The following is a 20,037-nucleotide window of genomic DNA, read 5'->3' on the forward strand; positions in this document are numbered from 1 at the left end:
TGATGCACGCACGTTTGTGTTTAACTCTGTTTATGAAATTTAATGTATTAACTAGCATTTATGACCGATGATGAGCAATGCATTTGTTACAGTATATTTCAATCTTTGATAACAGTAGGTAATAAAAATACAACGGATCATGTTAGCTCTGGACCAATGAAAAAAAATATTAACAGATAGAATTTATATAGAGGCCTACTGCAGTGAAGCTTGGAGGGATCCCTTGTCACGGTGAGTTGTGGAGAATTGAAGGGAGGATTCAAGCGCAGAGTGAGTGATGAGATTTTTAATAAAGAAAACATGAAATAAACAAACCAACAAAAGAATCCAATGAAACTAAATCCAACACAGACATGGCAAAACAGGACCGGAACCGAACTCCACTCGACTAACACTGAAACAATAAACAACGTACGAGCACAGGACAGCAAACACAGGTAGATTAAATAGGAAGGCAAATGAAGAGGGTAACGAGGATAACAGGTGGGACAAATAAACCGATGATCAGATAACAAGGGGGAGGGACCAAACAATGACTAGAGCACATGGCCCACATTACCAAACACTCATGTGCAACACAAAGACAGGACAGACACGTGACACTACCCCCTCCCTACGGAGCGGCTACCAGACGCTCCATAAGTCCCCTTGGTGAAGACCCCTCGGGCGGCCAGGGCGGTGAAGACCCCTCGGGCGGCCAGGGCGGTGAAGACCCCTCGGGCGGCCAGGGCGGTGAAGACCCCTCGGGCGGCCAGGGTGGCGGCCAGGGCGGTGAAGACCCCTGGGGCGGCCAGGGCGGTGAAGACCCCTCGGGCGGCCAGGACGGTGAAGACCCCTCGGGCGGCCAGGGCGGTGAAGACCCCTCGGGCGGCCAGGGCGGCGGCCAGGGCGGTGAAGACCCCTCGGGCGGCCAGGGCGGTGAAGACCCCTCGGGCGGCCATAGCAGAGGCTCTGGAACAGACGGCACTGGCTCCGGCTCTCGAACAGCAGGCACTGGCTCCGGCTCTCGAACAGAAGGCACTGGCTCCGGCTCCCGAACAGCAGGCACTGGCTCCGGCTCTCGAACAGCAGGCCCTGGCTCCGGCTCTCGAACAGCAGGCACTGGCTCCGGCTCTCGAACAGCAGGCACTGGCTCTGGCTCTCGAACAGCAGGCACTGGCTCCGGCTCTCGAACAGCAGGCACTGGCTCCGGCTCTCGAACAGCAGGCACTGGCTCCGGCTCTCGAACAGCAGGCACTGGCTCCGGCTCTCGAACAGCAGGCACTGGCTCCGGCTCTCGAACAGCAGGCACTGGCTCCGGCTCTCGAACAGCAGGCACTGGCTCCAGCTCTCGAACAGCAGGCACTAGCTCCGGCTCTCGAACAGCAGGCACTGGCTTCGGCTCTCGAACAGCAGGCACTGGCTCCGGCTCTCGAACAGCAGGCACTGGCTCCGGCTCTGGAACAGCAGACACTGGCTCCGGCTCTGGAACAGCAGACACCAGCTTGTCCAGGCTCCGAGCCAGACGCTCCAAATAGGCCCTCATTGCTTTGGTGGTCCCAAAAATGGGCATCTCTAAATCTGTCTCAGACTGGCCCGATGGGACATGAACCGTGTCTGGCTGGCCAGACGGAACATGAACAAACACTGGCTCCGACTCATGAACAGCCACTGGCTCCGGCTCCAGCTCCGGAACGAGTATTGACACTGGCTCTGGTTCGGGAACAGCAGACACTGGCTCCGGCTCTGGAACAGCGGACCCTGGCTCCGGCTCTGGAGCAGCAGACACAGGCATGTCCGGGATTCGAGTCAATTGCTCCAAAAAGTCCAGTATACCCTTGGCGGCCACACAAATGGGCATCACATGAACAGTCTCTGACTGAGCAGACGTGACAAGAACAGTCTCTGACTGGGCAGACGGGATGTGAATAGTCTCAGGCTGGGCAGACGTGACCTGAACAGTATCTGACTGGGCAGACGTGACGTGAACACTCTCTGGCTGGGCAGACGTGACCTGAACAGTCTCTGACTGGGCAGACGTGACGTGAACACTCTCTGGCTGGGCAGACGTGACGTGAACAGTCTCTGGCTGGGCAGACGTGACGTGAACAGTCTCTGACTGGGCAGACGTGACGTGAACACTCTCTGGCTGGGCAGACGTGACCTGAACAGTCTCTGACTGGGCAGACGTGACGTGAACACTCTCTGGCTGGGCAGACGTGACGTGAACAGTCTCTGGCTGGGCAGACGTGACCTGAACAGTCTCTGACTGGGCAGACGTGACGTGAACACTCTCTGGCTGGGCAGACGTGAGCTGAACAGTCTCTGACTGGGCAGACGTGACGTGAACACTCTCTGACAGGACAGGCGCAGATATCCTTCTCCTCCTCCGTCTTTTCTGACGGATATCTACAGACTCTAGGCTGGTTAAAACCATTGATGAAGTCCCCACGCTCGACAGATCCAGAGATGAGGATTTTATTCCTGATGAAACCCGTGAGGAAGACTCTGCTGCCTTCCTTTCCTCATTCCTTTGAACACACATGGAGAGGTATTTGAACAAAGGAATCCCATTCTCTCTCTCCTCAGGAGAGAGTTCGCTCCGCTGAATCCACATTGGCTCGTACGTTCTGTCACGGTGAGTTGTGGAGAATTGAAGGGAGGATTCAAGCGCAGAGTGAGTGATGAGATTTTTAATAAAGAAAACATGAAATAAACAAACCAACAAAAGAATCCAATGAAACTAAATCCAACACAGACATGGCAAAACAGGACCGGAACCGAACTCCACTCGACTAACACTGAAACAATAAACAACGTACGAGCACAGGACAGCAAACACAGGTAGATTAAATAGGAAGGCAAATGAAGAGGGTAACGAGGATAACAGGTGGGACAAATAAACCGATGATCAGATAACAAGGGGGAGGGACCAAACAATGACTAGAGCACATGGCCCACATTACCAAACACTCATGTGCAACACAAAGACAGGACAGACACGTGACATCCCTAACCATTTTTGGGAGGTACTTATTGATCTTCCCCTCCATTCCTTCAACGCATGTCATCGGGAACTCTTACACAGTCAACAGCCACATGAGTCTTGGCAACAGTCTGTGCTGATAGAGCCAAGCTTTAAACTTCCCAGTGAGCCCTGAGTTTTCAATCCTCAGCCATTCCTCCATCTGCTTTTCCGTACTGGCATTGTTGTTCCTGTAAGTACGTGTGTCATCAAACCACTTTCCGAGCTGGATTCCACCAAAGTAGCTGGTGATCATTCTCTTGATGTGGTAGTGGTTTAATGCTGCATGAATGAGGGCGTGAGGGATTTATCCATAAGCATTGGCTAAGTCCAGCCAGACAGCAGTCAGATTGCCCTTGCTGGCTTTAGCCTCACAGATCATCTGACTGAGAACTCTGGTGTGTTCCAGGCATCTAGAGAAGCCTGGACCTCCACCTTTCTGGATAGCAGTGTTGATGTATCCATTCTCTGTCATGTACGAGGTAGTCCTCTTGGCCAGTACCGAAAAGAAGATCTTGCCTTCTACACTTAGCAGTGAGATTGTTCTGAATTGGTCAATGGTTGGTGAGTTCTCTTCCTTTGGCACGAAACAGCCCTCCGCCTTCTTACAGCCTGACGGAATGGCACCCTTTCTCCAGATCCTCCGGAAAAGCTTCCACAGCCTCCAGAGGAGCATTGGGCATTTCTTATATACCCTGTTAGGTATACAGCTTTGGCCAGGGGCAGACCCTGTTATGGCCTTCTTCACCACCTCTTGGATTTCATTCCAGGATGGTTCACTGATGTAGAGCTCTTTTTCCGGGGTCTTTATACCGTTGATGCTTCGGTTGACGTCCAGGGTCTGGTTTCTCGAGGTGTCATAGTGGGTCTCCCTCAATAACTCCTCAACATCTCCTCTGGGGCTGGTCAGCCTTCCAGATTTTGCTTCACACAGCAGTGTTCTGGAGAATCGGAAGGGGTCTTTGGCACCGTTTTCTACAGCATGATTGTGTGTTTTGCAGGTCACGACCCCATCATGCCAAGGGGAAATGACGACAAGGTTCAGCGAGCTAACTCCGCTTGCGGCATTGTGCTTCCGGTTTGCCCATCTCAGTAAAAACTGTGAGTGATGTCACATAGCACAACAGGCTTTATAAGTGTACAAATGCACCGTTTCATACAGCATTTTTGTGTGTTTTGCAGGTCACGACCCCATCATGCCAAGGGGAAATGGCGACAAGGTTCAGCGAGCTAACTCCGCTTGCGGCATTGAGCCTTCCGGTTTGCCCATCTCAGTAAAAACTGTGAGTGATGTCACATAGCACAACAGGCTTTATAAGTGTACAAATGCACCGTTTCATACAGCATTTTTGTGTGTTTTGCAGGTCACGACCCCATCATGCCAAGGGGAAATGATGACAAGGTTCAGCGAGCTAACTCCGCTTGCGGCGTTGTGCCTTCCGGTTTGCCCATCTCAGTAAAAACTGTGTGATGTCACATAGCACAACAGGCTTTATAAGTGTACAAATGCACCGTTTCATACAGCAATTTTGTGTGTTTTGCAGGTCCCGACCCCATCATGCCAAGGGGAAATGGCGACAAGGTTCAGCGAGCTAACTCCGCTTGCGGCGTTGTGCCTTCCGGTTTGCCCATCTCAGTAAAAACTGTGAGTGATGTCACATAGCACAACAGGCTTTATAAGTGTACAAATGCACCGTTTCATACAGCATTTTTGTGTGTTTTGCAGGTCACGACCCCATCATGTAGGGGTGGAACGGTACATGTATTCGTATTGAACCGAAACGGTACGTGCACGGTTCGGTGCACGAATTTGCACGGAGAATACACGGTACAAATAAATAAAAAACTCTTAAATAGCGATAAATTTCGCTCTATTCGCTTTTGGTGTGACTGTGAACGCAGCAATGAACTGGCTGCGATCAAGATTGCAATGCTGGAGTGTGTGTGTGTGTATGTGTGTGTGCGAGAGAGAGACAGAGAGAGGCGCGGGTGCGAATCGCGCGATCGAACAGTGTGTGTGTGTGCGAGAGAGAGAGAGGCGCGGGCGCGAATCGCGCGATCGAACAGAGTGTGTGTGTGTGTGTGTGTGCGTGTGCGTGCGCGTGCGAGAGAGAGGCGCGGGCGCGAATCGCGCGATCGAACAGTGTGTGTGTGTGTGTGTGTGTGAGAGAGAGGCACGGGCGATCGAACAGTGGAAACATAAAAACATACTCCGTCATTTTTTTCATACAGGACATCATTAAAACTGCAAATTGTTTACTTATATTTGTGTACACTCGCAATAAAACACAACATTGTGCTTTTGTCACACTCTTAAACTCATGTCAAACTGTAACCTACAACTGTCAACAAAAGTTTTTAATGGTAGGCTAGTATTATTTTATACGGAAATCAATTATTTATAATTCAGATGAGAATAAAGTTAGGGTTAGGCCTAATTAAAATGAAGGAAAACAAATATATTGATCTTAAATAGCAAATTAATTTTAAATTCATTCAGGTACAATTACCAAACATATCTCATGGTCTTTTCGTCTTTTTAATAATTTAATTAATAAACTAATTATATAAAACTACTGTCAGTGCACTACAAATAAACTGGTTCTATGCCTTTTATTAATAAAACTTATATAAAAAATACAAGGCTTGACATTTATAAAAAAGCCTTCTGCATTTTTGTTTTGCTATTCACTCCATTGTACCGAAATCGTACCGAACCGTGATGTCTGAACCGAGGTATGAACCGAACCGTGACTTCTGTGTACCGTTCATGCCAAGGGGAAATGGCGACAAGGTTCAGCGAGCTAACTCCGCTTGCGGCATTGAGCCTTCCGGTTTGCCCGTCTCAGTAAAAACTGTGTGATGTCACATAGCACAACAGGCTTTATGAGTGTACAAATGCACCGTTTCATACAGCATGTTTGTGTGTTTTGCAGGTCACTACCCCATCATGCCAAGGGGAAATGGTGTCTCGGCACATCTCCGCTGACTGCAACATCTAGGCCTTAGGATGGTTCCACAAAAGAATTGACTGCACATACAACAAGACATACTTCAAACTAAAGATTTGACTTTACATACAGCAAAAGACACTGCATCTATGACTATTTGTGTGTCATTAGTTAATCCAGGATGGACTTAAACAAATCTTTAACCTTACAGTTCACCAGAGGTGGAAAGTAACGAATTACATTTACTCGCGTTACGTAATTGAGTAGTTTTTTTGTGTACTTCTACTTTTTTAAGTAGTTTTTAAAATCTGTACTTTTACTTTTACTTAAGTTTGTTTTCTTTGAAGTATTGTACTTCGCTACATTTGAAATCGTATCCGTTACTGAGTTAAAAAAAAAAAAAACACACACCCCGGAAACTACTGCATTGATTGAAGGGCGGGAGAACAAACTCGCAAAAAAAGGTGACGCAGACCCAGCTGAAGCTGAAACCGAAGCGCCAAGCGAATTATGGCCAGTATGAAAATACTTTGTAGAAAAAAAGCGTGGTTGTCCTCGAGGATAGATATCCAATTTGCAAAAAATGTGGACGCAAAGTGGCTGCAAAAGGAGGATAGGACACCATCCCTCCTGCAGATAAAGGTATGTCCCGATGTACGTGATGCAGAGGGAACCCCGGAATCCAGTCATGAAAATGAAATTTACATAACGCAGATGTCACGTAAAACACGCAAAATAATGGATGGATGAATACATGGAAAGTAGAACTGTGCAATAAATCCAATCGCGACATGGTCTGTGAATATTTAAGTTTAGCACAAAAATACTGCATGTAAATATAACCCTATTTGTTCTGCTGAGCTGCGCCGCTTTGTCTACTAACTACTACATACTCAAGTACGCGTGACATTCAGAGTCTCACAAACAATTTGAGGATATGAATACATGAACATTTCCAGAGCTGCTCTGAGAGAACGCCTAATGAGCATTTTCATAATTTTATTTGAGATAAACCATTGTCAAATACACTTTGAAACACTTTTTTACACTTTTGGTCTTCACTACAACCCGTCAAAATAAAAGTTTGGTTTATAGGAGAAATTAGGACAGAAATATATTACTATTATAGGCATACAATAGAACATAGCCTACTTCTCTAAATAATAATAATAACAACAATAATAATACATTTTATTTAAACATTATTTAAAGGAATATATTTTTTTGTCCAATGGTTTAATTTAGTAAATCTGTTTTTGCAGAGCTTCCCCAAAAAATAAAAGGACACAATTTTAAATTTACATTTGATTACAACCGTTTTTGATAATATATTTGGATTAAATCATAAAAAGAAACATTCATTTTCTGAATAAAATACATTTCATAGGACAATATTTTTTTTAAACATTTTTAATAAATTAGGACTATTAATGTTAAAAATAAGTTGTTAATCTAATTCATTATCAATTATCAAATTTAATTGATTAGACATGTTTTATTGAAATTTTAATAAACAAAACAAACAAATGGTTTCAAGTTTGTTATAATAAAAGCATTTGTTCAACCAAAAAAAAAAATCCTGTTTTCATTTAAGGGGCACTTCACCTCTGGGAAGATGAATGTGTATTTAAAATGGGTCATTTATGTAGAAGAAATGTGAAATTATTTTTGAATTTGGAGCTTTCTAGACTTAGATAAGCCAGAAAATGTATTTTTGGCTTATGTGGATGAAAGACAACAACTCCCAGAATGCAATTGCTTCGCTGCCCTAGGAGGCCACGCCTACCGGTAACAGAGCGCAGTAGTTAAACAACAAGCCTAGGCTAGTGAGTCTCCGTGATGAGTCTGTCCGGGTTTTTTGAGATCGTCCATAATGTCCAGGATTCGGCTTTTGCGTTCTACAGTCGCCATTCATCATGTTTACTGTGGCGAGCAGGATGACGCTAGGGCCGCGGGAGAACGGCGCGAGGCCGGTGGCGTGATTACCGATGAGCGACACCTGTGAGACACAAGTGACCCTTTAATTGAATCCTGAAGTGACCCTTTAATTTAACTGTCATTTTAACTGATGATAATAATAATAATAATACCCATAATTTAATAATACAGTTTATTTATTTAATAATTGATTACTGCAAATCGTGATATTTTCTGAGACGTTATCATACTGTGAAAATCTCATACCATTACAAGCCTACACGGGAGAGTCCCCCACCCCCGCTGTTAAAAAAGTTACTCAGTAACTTTTACTCTGAGTAAATTTTAAATGAGCTACTTTTTACTTTTACTTGAGTAGATTTTTAGACCAGTAGGCCTACTTTTACTTGTACTTAAGTAAAATTTATTTGAAGTAGTAGTACTTTTACTTGAGTAGAATATTTTATTACTCTTTCCACCTCGGCAGTTCACACAGTTGCACTTCACATAGCCGAAACTGTCTCCTGCTGCAACTATTTCTGAGAACCGGTCCCAAACATTAGATTTAACAGCCTGACCTTTTTTATTATTTTTTTTTTATTATGCAAACTCCCGACCTCAATTTCTCCCGCACCTCGTCTTCCATCTTCACTTTTATTTCTCCGTTCTTGTTGTCGTGGCTAATGGTGCGTTCACACCGGACGCGAATAGCGCGTCAGGCGCGAGTGATTTCAATGTTAAGTCAATGCAAAGACGCGTTACGCGCGTAAAAAATTCCTGCGGCGCGAATGAGGCGTAGAGCGCGGCGCGGTAGACGCGAATACGCCTCATTCGCGCGTCAAGTTCGCGCGAATGGCGCGAATTGAGCGTCTGGCGCGTTAAGCGCGTTACGCGCGAATGATTTAGTTAGTGCTATTTGTGCATTCACGCGTTTGACGCGAATTCGCGTCTGCCGCCCGAGTTGAAAAATCTGAACTTCTGCGTCAATTCGCGCCGCGTTAACCAATCAGGAGCCTAGCTGCTTGCTGCTGTCACGTGGTGAAGTATCTGGATGCTTCAATAAATTATTTTGTAATATATGACTGTGGTTCTAATGCACAACAAAGCAAATATTTTATCACATAAAACTTGATTTCAATATATGAGACATATTCATTTTGCATTGAATGCTATTTATTCCATATCTAGATTATATGAAATATTATTATAATGTAAAGACAACCAACATATAAGTTCGTGTCTGGACAGTGATGTGTGAGAGAGAGAGAAAAATCACAGGACAGATTAATCACTTTTGGAGGCTGGCTTCATTTATTATCAAAACAAAAATAAATGACAGATTAGGTGGATGCGGGCGAGGGTGAACCTCGCGCCGGGCTGTAGAGCGCGGGCTCGACAGGCATAGCTAGACCACTCGAGGCCGAGGGCTTATACGGCCTACGCTGTCCTCATCAGCGTCCTCACCATTAGGTCCACCAAACCTAGCTCCTGGAGCAAATTGTGAAACTCCTGAAACCCTCCGGAGGTTCTGGTGGACCCGAGTACAGCGACGATGTCCCCTACGGAGCTGCTTCTGCTCTCCAGAGCATATACGAGCGGTGACTCTCTCGAATAATGCTAATGCTAATGCTCGATAAACATCTAAAAAGATGGCCGCCAACGGGTTTCGAAACTTTCGCCTCCGGATTTCGCCTCTGACGCGCGTAAATTTCGCTTCAAACTTTTGTTTTTACGCGCGTCAATTTCGCCATTGACACGCGAATTAACACAAAGTGGTCAAGCGTCAAACTAGACGCGGTAGACGCGAATTTGACGCGCTATTCGCGTCCGGTGTGAACGCACAGTAAGGCGGGAGCTGCTTGGAGCGCCGCTTTCGTGACGTGTCACTGTCGTGTGATGTGTCACTGTCGCGTGACGTCAAAGGTTTGGGGAAATCCAGGGCTTAAAGTATTCCGGCACCATGCCGGATCTCCGGCGCGCGGCCGTGAGGAAAAAAATAATTATTTTTGCATGCAATTCATCTTTGTCCAGCTTTAACGTGTTAAAATATTTAACGCAATTAACGCAGCATCTGTTCTTTCTGTCATCCTTTATCTTATTCACGCAAATGCTTTAAAGTTTAAACCACTCATGCGCGACAAGACAAGAGAACGCGCTGTCAGTGAATGTCCTCCTGATTCGCGCGCGCACACACAACGCACAGAATGATGCGCGCCAGTATCGAGTTCTCTTTGGCGCTTGAACGAACAATAACACACATTTATGCCAAAATGTCAGTTTTTCAGAGTATCCTCCCAAGAACAGTCTTAAATTAGTTAAGCAAATCTTAAATGGAAGTAAATAGTAGTGAGAGAATGAGATGCATGAGATCCTGTCAGCAGCGACAGATCTTAAAGTGACAGGAGCCATTAATTCTGTCTGTCAGTAAAGTAAACCTAAAGAACAGAGGGAACGGAGAAAATTACTCCCTGCTCTTGACTAAAGAACGCTTGTAGCTTTGATAAGGATTAATCTATATTTCATTTATAATTAATGCAGTGAGGACTGTTTTATAAACTTATTCAATTTCTGAATGGTACAGGTATAGGCTAAATGTCATTTATTATGGGTTTAAGTGAGGATTGTTTTAAGTTCACTGAAATTAAAAGTTTTTATTTTTTTTAAAGCCTAATATTTCAAATTTGGGGAAAATCATTTTCATCGAGACATCAGTAGCTATAATATTAGTGATACTGGCTTTCATTCATAAAAAGATGGCATTAAGATACAGCTGTAATACTTGAAAATAAATACCAGATAAGTACGTCTGCCCCACCAAAAAAGTTCAGGCTCAGGAATTTTTTTCACTTTAACCCCTAGAAATCACAAAAATTACGTTGCTACGGCATTCGTATTGTAACCTTATCAAAGAACAAATAAAATATGAAAATAAATACTCCCAAATATTTAGTATCAAGTATCCGATTCCTGCCCTTAAAGGTTCTCTAAGCGATCCTGGGTGACATCACTTCTTGTTGACGTTCGAACTATTGTCAAACAAAACGGAGGCTAGCTAGACCCTCCCTCCTCCTCATCCGCACACTAACCCCCCAAACCCTTCTTGTCGGTCATTGGCTGGAACAGTTTGTTATGTTTCGGGGAGCGGGTCGCCGCAGTTTGCTTTTGTTGCTGTTTGTTGAGCCTGGGCTGTCTACAGAGATCGCGTTTCTTTACAGTGTGTTCAGGGGACAGGCAGCCAGTGGATAGTGAGGAGATGTTTGCTGTATGTGACAAAAAATGTTTTGGCCTAAAAAACGCGTGACATCGCTTAGAGCACCTTTAAGTATCCAAATCCAGAATTGGAATCGATGTTCGATTCCCAACCCTAGTTGTGAGTCCTGAAAATGTATGGTAATATTATTGAATGGTAATCAAATGTATTTCATTAAAATACGCGTTTTATTTTAAGACAACAAGTAGCCTACTATTTTATTTGTTTTTTAAATTGACATGACAAATAAAACGTATATAGTTTGTGCTATACTAGCTGTGAATTTGAACTCAAATAGATCAGATTATTTTGGTCCACTACATTAGTCCATTTGAACTACTAACAACTTCATTTCTATGAATAACTTTATGCTACAAATTCAGTTCCCTATAACTCAATGTAGTCTGTTGGTTGAACATAATTTCATTAGAATATAATTCCATTATCATTCCATAGATAATTTCATTATCAGTGCTGGTACTACTCGACCTCAGTGCTGCATTTGACACTGTCGATCACGACATACTTCTTGACAGGCTGGAAAACTGGGTGGGGCTTTCTGGGACAGTCCTAAAATGGTTCAGGTCATACTTAGAAGGGAGAGGTTATTATGTGAGTATAGGAGACCATAAGTCTGAGTGGACATCCATGACACAGACTGATCTCATGAAATGGCGTATGTATGACACGCCAATTCGTATTTCCATTTTTGGCGTGCTATCAACACGCATAATCGCTTTTCAGCGTGTTTATCAACGCCTTTGACTTAACGTTATATTACTGTATTATGCATATATAAATATATGACCTACCCCAACCCCGTCCCTAAACCTACCCGTCACTGGGGTTAATACCATTTATGAGTCTTCTCCTACCATCCTAGGAAAAGAAATATCGCTCCACAGATGTAGATATAGATTTTGCTTCGTTTCGCTCGGACATTTAACGGCGTACACATACACGCGGAATCACTCGGACATTTAATGGCGTAGACATACACGCAAAAGATTTCGGCGTGGACATACACGCGGATATTTCAAAATGCGTATAGATAACACGCCACTTGAATTGAAAGTGGCGTGTATGTTTACGCAAAGTCATGATGTCATGTTGCAGGACATGCGGAGTCCCTCAAGGCTCAATTCTTGCACCACTCCTATTCAACCTGTACATGCTCCCAATGAGCCAAATAATGAGAAAGAACCGAATCTCTTACCACAGCGATCCAGACGACACACAGCTCTACTTAGCCCTATCGCCTAACGACTACAGCCCCATTGACTCCCTGTGCCAATGCATTGATGAAGTCAACGGTTGGATATGCCAAAACTTTCTTCAGTTAAACAAAGACAAAACTGAAGTCATTGCGTTTGGAAACAAAGATGAAGTTCTCAAGGTGAATGCATACCTTGACGCTAGGGGTCTAACAACTAAAAATCAAGTTAGGAATCTTGGTGTGTCTCTAGAGTCAGACCTTAGTTTCAGTAGTCATGTCAAAGCAATAACTAAATCAGCATACTATCATCTGAAAAATATTGCAAGAATTAGATGCTTTGTTTCCAATCAAGACTTAGAGAAACTTGTGCATGCTTTTATCACCAGCAGGGTGGATTATTGTAATGGACTCCTCACTGGCCATCCTAAAAAGACCATAAGACAGTTGCAGCTCATACAGAACGCTGCTGCCAGGATCCTGAGCAGAACCAGAAAACATGAACACATCACACCAGTCCTCAGATCTCTACACTGGCTCCCAGTTACATTTAAGATTGACTTTAAAGTGTTATTACTGGTATATAAATCTTTGAATGGGCTAGGACCTCAATATATTGCAGATATGCTCACTGAATATAAACCTAACAGATCACTCAGATCATTAGGATCACATCAGAAATACCAAGGGTTCACTCTAAGCATGGAGAGTCTGCTTTTAGCTATTATGCCAGCCGCAGCTGGAACCAGCTTCCAGAAGAGATCAGATGTGCTCCTACAGTAGTTACATTCAAAGCCAGACTCAAAACACTTCTGTTTAGCTGTGCATTTACTGAATGAGCACTGTGCCACTGTTCGTCCGACTGTTTTTACTGTACTTTATTTTATTTTTTATTCTAAACTGTTTTTACTGTACTGGTTTTGTCTTTGTTTGTTTTCTAATTTATTTATTTTTATAATCTCTGGAAGAGATTTTGAAGGAGAGCGGGAGAGTCTTCACTCCGATGAGGCGAGTGAAGGAGTAAGTTATACTGCTGTATAAGAAGTCGCTGAGAGCGTCGTTAAGTGTAACGGCAGCAGACAGCGCACACGAAGCGTGCTCTGTGGGGGCCCCGCTGGGCATTACTGGTGTAGCACCACCCCAGCAGAGTACGTCCCTGGGCTAGAGGCCCAGTGGCACCGTAAACCGGCTCAATCTCTTCCATCTCAGATGGGGGTGGACCAGTACTACTTTATTTGATTTTTTATTCTAAACTGTTTTAATTATTCTTATTTGTTTTGATTACTTTAATTTCTTCTATGTAAAGCACTTTGAATTGCCATTGTGTATGAAATGTGCTATATAAATAAACTTGCCTTGCCTTGCCTTGCCTAGAAGTTGTCATAACTCAAAAAGATTGATGCAGACTTCTTGCGCCAAATTTATTGAGCCAAAACATGTCATTCCAAAGAACCTGAAGGGGTTTCTTTGTTCTTATGAACACAAAGGAAGATATTTTGAAGAATGTTTGTAACCAAAAAGTTGATGGGTCCCATTGACTTCCCAGACAGCAACTTAGTGTCGGCCCAGACCCGGGCCATATCCGGTACATGTGGATTCAACTCGTACCAGGGCCCCGTTCTTTGTACGTCGCTAACTCATTTAGCTGGATTTGATTGTTGACGATTTGCCATGATCTTGGATTGTTTGGTTCTTCGACGCTCATCCTGGACTTGCTGTCATAGCAACAGGTCCGTAAGCTTGAACCTGCTCGCGAGCAGGCTTATTTCATGTAAACAGGATTAGATTGCGGCTTTATAAGCGGAGCTGATACGGTAAGTCCTTTAGCGCAACGCGATAGTGTAACTTAATTTCTGAGATTTTTTTTTCTCTCGTGAAACGATCATCGTGAGGGTGTCGTTTATACGTTATTATTTTGTTGGAAATGCACATTAATGTTCGATTCAATGTCGGGCTTAAACAACAACACAACATATTTGCATTGCCCTAAAAAGGTCTAAATGAAAACTTTGTAATATACTTTTATTAAAAACTCTCATTAGTATTGTAAGAAAACACTTTTTTTACCTGGTCAAAAACAGCTCTGTTTTCAGCACGCCGTTTCAGTGCATATGACTTTAAATGATAATGAGCTTTGCTGACTCCGCCCCTCTGTTCTGCTGGCATTTTGACAACGCATGTGGAGTGTTGCCTTGACAACAGTTGAGAGTATATTTTGGAGAAAGAATGGCAGCGGGAGTCTCTGAGGACACATCTGTGCAACTGTATCAATTTGAACCGGAGTTGGACCCGGAACAAGATGTCGGCCGCAAAGAAGTTCGACAATTAAGGCTCGAACAGGACGTTTCTGAATGGTTGGTTAACATAATGTCACTTTGATCTATTTTTGTATGTACTGGCAGGGTTGAGTAGTGAGATATGAACGCTATGTGTTTACTGATGTACAGTATAAGTTAGTTCATTGACAGATTGACGTTACAACTAATGGTCATGGGAAAAAAAAATCTGCGATTTGCAAAGATTAATATAAAGGTTAATAAAACTTTACGCTCACTTCTTCTGGACGTGCAGAGGGAACATAAATAGTTGGTACCAATTTTTTTTTTCAGGAGCAGCTTCTTAGCAAAACCAGCTTTATACTGACCCTCGTCTATAAAGCAGTCTGGTGAGAAATGATTCGCGCAAATATGAAAGCATTGACGTTGCTCGTGGGGAATATTCCCTTCGAAAACAAACTCAGCCACTGCGTCTTCAGCGGTTCGGATTTAGGAACATCAAAATGACTGTGTTCGTTATTACACCCAAGAACAGAACACCACAATCGCTTAGACGCCATTCTGCTCCAGTGTATCAACAATGACGGACTATGATGACAGCTCGCTCAGGGCGGGTCTGTGTTGAAACGCTGCTGTCAATCAACAATCGTGGGAGAGGCGTCCGTCCGAGCGTGTGACGTCTCGATTTAAGGCAGGGGAAAACATATAAGGAGATTAAAACAAAAACACTGAATGGATTTTTATCATTATATGATGGTTGTGTACAGGAACTGCCAACACACATTTCAGTACAATCAACTTGTAAAAGTGCATGTACCATTATATGACCCCTTTAAAAAACTTCACAAAGTGAATGCACAGGGTGTAAGTGGCCACTGGAGGCCGCTAGAAGTAATGCATTCACAGTCAGGTCATTCATGAGGCTGGGATGTGAGTCCAGGAACTTGTATAGCTGATCAACAGTTTGCTCTCGCCTGATTTCTCTCATCTCAAAAGGTCAGGGATATATTTCAGAGACCTTCAAGCTAGCAGTAATTCAGGAAAGCAGCAAGTCTAAAGTTTGCACCCTTGGTGAGCGGAGCGAGGTATTATTTGGCTCCATGTATAAGAGACGGAAAGGCTTTAAGGATGTAAAATATATATATTGACTGTTGCTGGAAATGGTTTTGTTGTGTATCTTGTACCAGGGAAGTGCAGGTGTTAAGTGAGCAAATGATTGTTTTATGTGTTGTTATTCTTAAATAACTTTAAAGGTCATTTGATTTGCATTGCACATGTACACAAATGCATGACGATGATGCACTGTAAAAGAGGTGAGGATTGAAGATTTGTAAATTTGTGTCATGCCAAAGGTTCATTAACCAGCTATTTGTGTGTTTACTTCGTTTTCACTCTCTGCCATTATTAAGGAGCCAAGGGCTGATACACAGGGCTTAAAGAGACAGAAGTAAACAAGATAATAACACAAGTGGACATAATCAGAACATGATAATGCAGGCAATGGGTTTTGGGAAATGAAGTTCATGGTGAGAAAAAGCAGAATGATAGAGTTCCCTCTGGTGGTGGTGGTTGTGACACAGGGAAAGTTATCCAAGTTAAATTTGTATGTCAAATAAATGGATACATTTATAACATTGGCTGGCACGTTCATTGACATTTCATAATCGTTTTACCATTTCAATTTTGCTTTGAAATGGCAGGTTCCACTGTGACAACGTGCTATATTGGTCATTGTACAATGATTCTGTACCTTTTATCTTGGGTAATAATCGTAGGCATTTTCTACAGCTTTTTTGTCTTAATTCGAATGATTTTCAAAAAATAATTACAAATGTTCACTGATAAAGTCAAAATCTATAAAAACATGTCCAAAGTTCAAATCCAAAATAATTCAAAAAGCAAAATAAATAATGACGAATGCAAATAAGACTCATTTGTATAACCAACTATAAACGGTCCATAAATGACTGATCAAACACGGTTTACTTCAGGTTCATGGGCAAGCATTTGTTAGTGCATTAAACAGATTCTTAATGGGTACAACCTTTTTATGACTCTACAGACTACATTCCACCACCTTTTTCTGCCAAAATGAGTTCAGTTTCCTTCATTTAATTTCTTGTGTAAACATATCCATTTTTTATTCACATCCAACTTTCCTGTGCAGAAATCCTGAACGAAGGTCGAAAAGGCTGAGATGAAGGAAACCAAACGTCTACACATTCCTCCAAGACTGCTGAAGTTCCTCTGTGAACAACTTCAAAAATCCATGTAAAGTTTAAGCTTTTGTCAAATCTCAAAATGGACCTTTAACTGAACATACCAAAGAAGGAAAGTTTTTCAAACAAGTTGTTCACCCCAAAATGAAAATAATGCCATTAATTACTCACCCTCCTGATGTTCCAAACCTGCAAGACTTTTGATCATCTTCAGAACACAAATGAAGATCTTTTAATGAATTCTGAGAGCTTTCTCTTCCCTCCATTGACAGCTTACGCAACTACCACTTTCAAGCTCCAGAAAGGTAGTAAAGACAAGTAACACTGTGTTCTAACCAAATGCGATGCGATAAGATTCTAGTAACAAGCAGTTTTTCTGTCCACACCAAATGCCAACATGTGACCATGTAATGTGACAAAATCAATCAAAAACAACACAGCCAATCAGAACAGTGTGTGGGCGGGTTCTCTTGGCAAGTGCACTGCAGTCACAATCAAATTGATCAGTACATTATCAAATTCATAAATATTACACCATTTAAACATCATTGAAGGTACAAACCTAGTGACTGAAATTTTTGACTGAAACTGAATCTTGTCATAGAATACACTGGTTTGTTCACAATGAGTTGACAGTTTTAGTAAAAATAGAAATTCTAAAATACAATCGTCACATGTCACCGGTAAGGATAAACTCTGATTGACATGGAAAATATACCTTTTATCGTGTGTTACGTGTAGTTAGAACACGGTGTAATCTATGTCTCTTCATTGGTTTAATACGGTGGCCGAGAGAGCTCAACGCGCTGTAACTGAAGAAAACACTTGCAAATAGAAAAAAGAACACCCGCAAATAAAGAAAACATCTTCATCAGTTTCACAAATACAGAAACGTGCTGCAAATAACAAAGACCACAACGGAAATGTTTCCAGGGGAACCAAATAAGTGACGAACCCGGCTGGTACGTGCTGGTGCTTACAGCTTAAAATTCTACTTTATTATTTTTTTTATTTTTTTATGTGTTCTCACCAATGCGTTCTCATTCTGCTTCTGGGTCAACAGCACGCATGCATTGTGGCGCTCTTCTGATCGTGCCTCAGCGATCTTTTTTTTTGTGAGAAAAGATTAATTTGTGCAATTGTGCAACTTCATAAATTTGAGGATAAACCACTGGTGTCACATGGATTACATTTATGTCTGTGTACCTTTCTGAACCTTGAAAGTGGTAGTTGCATAAGCTGTCAATGGAGGGACAGAAAGTTTTTAGATTTCCTCGAAAAGATCTTCATTTGTGTTCGAAGATGAACGAAAATCTACCGGGTTTTGAACGACATGAGGGTGAGAAAATAATGATAGAATTTTAGGTGAACTATCCCTTTAAAAATTTCAGGAAGTTTCACACCAGAATTAAAACAAAAAATGAAAACATCACTGAAATGTTAAAAAGTTACAATGAGAACATCACACACAACAGGTCAAGGAATCACGAATGATACATTACTTGGTATTAAAAATTGTTGATATAAATTTGAGCAGATGAAGAGGTAAATGGTAAAACTGTAGATCATATTCACCATCAGATGGCGTCACATACAAATGTGTATTAGGCTATATGAACAATTTAACGCAGAGCTTTTAATGTCCTTATTTATCGAGCAATTCAAATTCATTCAAAACAAAAAATAAACAAAAACAAAAAAAAAGAATTAGTTTTTTTAATGAACTAATTTAATAACTACTAACAAAATGGCATTTCAATTTATGTAGGCCTAATTTGGACTTGCATGAAAAGAAAAATGAAGGTTTTAGCTCTTTGGTGTCGCTTTTGTCCTCCATTTGGTCAAGAATCCATTCTGGAATGAACCTGTGATGTAAGATAGTGAAATGAAATGCACTTCTATGCAAGACTGGAATTATTCATTTTGTTTCAACTATAAAAGGCAACTATATTTAAACACACGCGCACGCACACATACACACAACGCTGACACATTTACAGTTTTAGCTGCAAAACCTGTTAACTGTCAGTGTCCCACCAATGGGATGCTTAGTGCTCTTTTTTATTGCCTTTTTTTCCTGTAGCATATTTTATTATTCATCTTAAATTAGGTATCATTCGAAAGCTATACGGTGGCCGAGAGAGCTCAACGTGCTTCAACTAAAGAAAACGCATGCAAATAGAAAAAAACACCAGTAATTTAAGAAAACATCATCAGATTGACAACACATGTGCTGCAAAAACTCAACACGCACTCACAACGCTAAATACGTGTCTTTATTAGCAGCACATGTTATCAAACTGAAGATGTTTTCTTAATTTGCTGGTGTTTTTTTCTATTTGCTTGTGTTTTCTTCAGTTGCACTTGCAGCACATTGAGTGACCTCAGTATTCATCTTGTTCAACTCAGACATTGCACCTCAGGATCTGTGTGCACCTCAGGATCTCTAGGGCTGAATCCGAAATCACCCCCTAAACACTCATTCACTGTTCCCTACATTAGTCCACTAACACTGTTCACTTGAAGAAGTGAATGAAAAGGAGTGAGCGACTTCAGACAGCCGCTGAGCGTACATCGGTTTTACACTTTTTATTGCAGTAATTGCTATAAATTGATTTTATAGCAATTTCAGAGTCCAAATTGTTTTGTAAAATATATATTTTTGCATAAAATAAGTTTAGTACAGAACATTTTCTTTGCAGTAAGTAACTTTTTTAAAAGTGTTAATCCTATTCCAAAGTGGCAGTTAACAGGTTTACACTAACTAAAAACTAAAATGGTACAAATAGAGTTATTATTAATTTACATTGAATTACTTTCATTCGCTCATAACGTCATTAAGAAGGAGCAGGGTGTGTGTGGATATAAACTCACAGCCTTTCTAGGTTTTTTCACAGAGCTGTAGATCACGTCGCCCTCTGGATCCACTGACGATAAAGCCTGTGAATAAACATGATCAGCTTAAGAATAAGAATTCTGGGGATTTCCATTCATTTCCTTTTAACATTTAGTAATTAATTTGTAATAAACACTTTAAAGGGATAGTTCACTTTGAAATTAATTTTTGATATGTTTTAGCTTACCTCAAGGGCATCCAAGATGTAGGTGTCTTTGTTTCCGCAGTAGTTTCAATTTTGATATTTTTAGGTCAAACCGTTCTTGTCTGTCAGTCATATAATGCAGGTCTATGGTCACCACCTCAAAGAG

At 42.0% G+C, this 20,037-nt stretch overlaps 1 protein-coding gene across 1 annotated transcript in view; it reads right to left on the reverse strand.

Moving 5' to 3' along the window:
• The window catches only part of LOC130105558 (CMRF35-like molecule 3), a 53,161-nt gene that overhangs the window by 25,245 nt on the left and 7,879 nt on the right, over positions 1-20,037 (reverse strand). The gene's annotated exons all lie outside the window — the stretch shown is intronic.

The sequence above is a fragment of the Rhinichthys klamathensis genome, unplaced genomic scaffold (genome assembly GCF_029890125.1).
Source record: "Rhinichthys klamathensis goyatoka isolate OS25496 unplaced genomic scaffold, OSU_Roscu_1.1 h1tg000323l_1, whole genome shotgun sequence".
Taxonomy (NCBI): domain Eukaryota; kingdom Metazoa; phylum Chordata; class Actinopteri; order Cypriniformes; family Leuciscidae; genus Rhinichthys; species Rhinichthys klamathensis.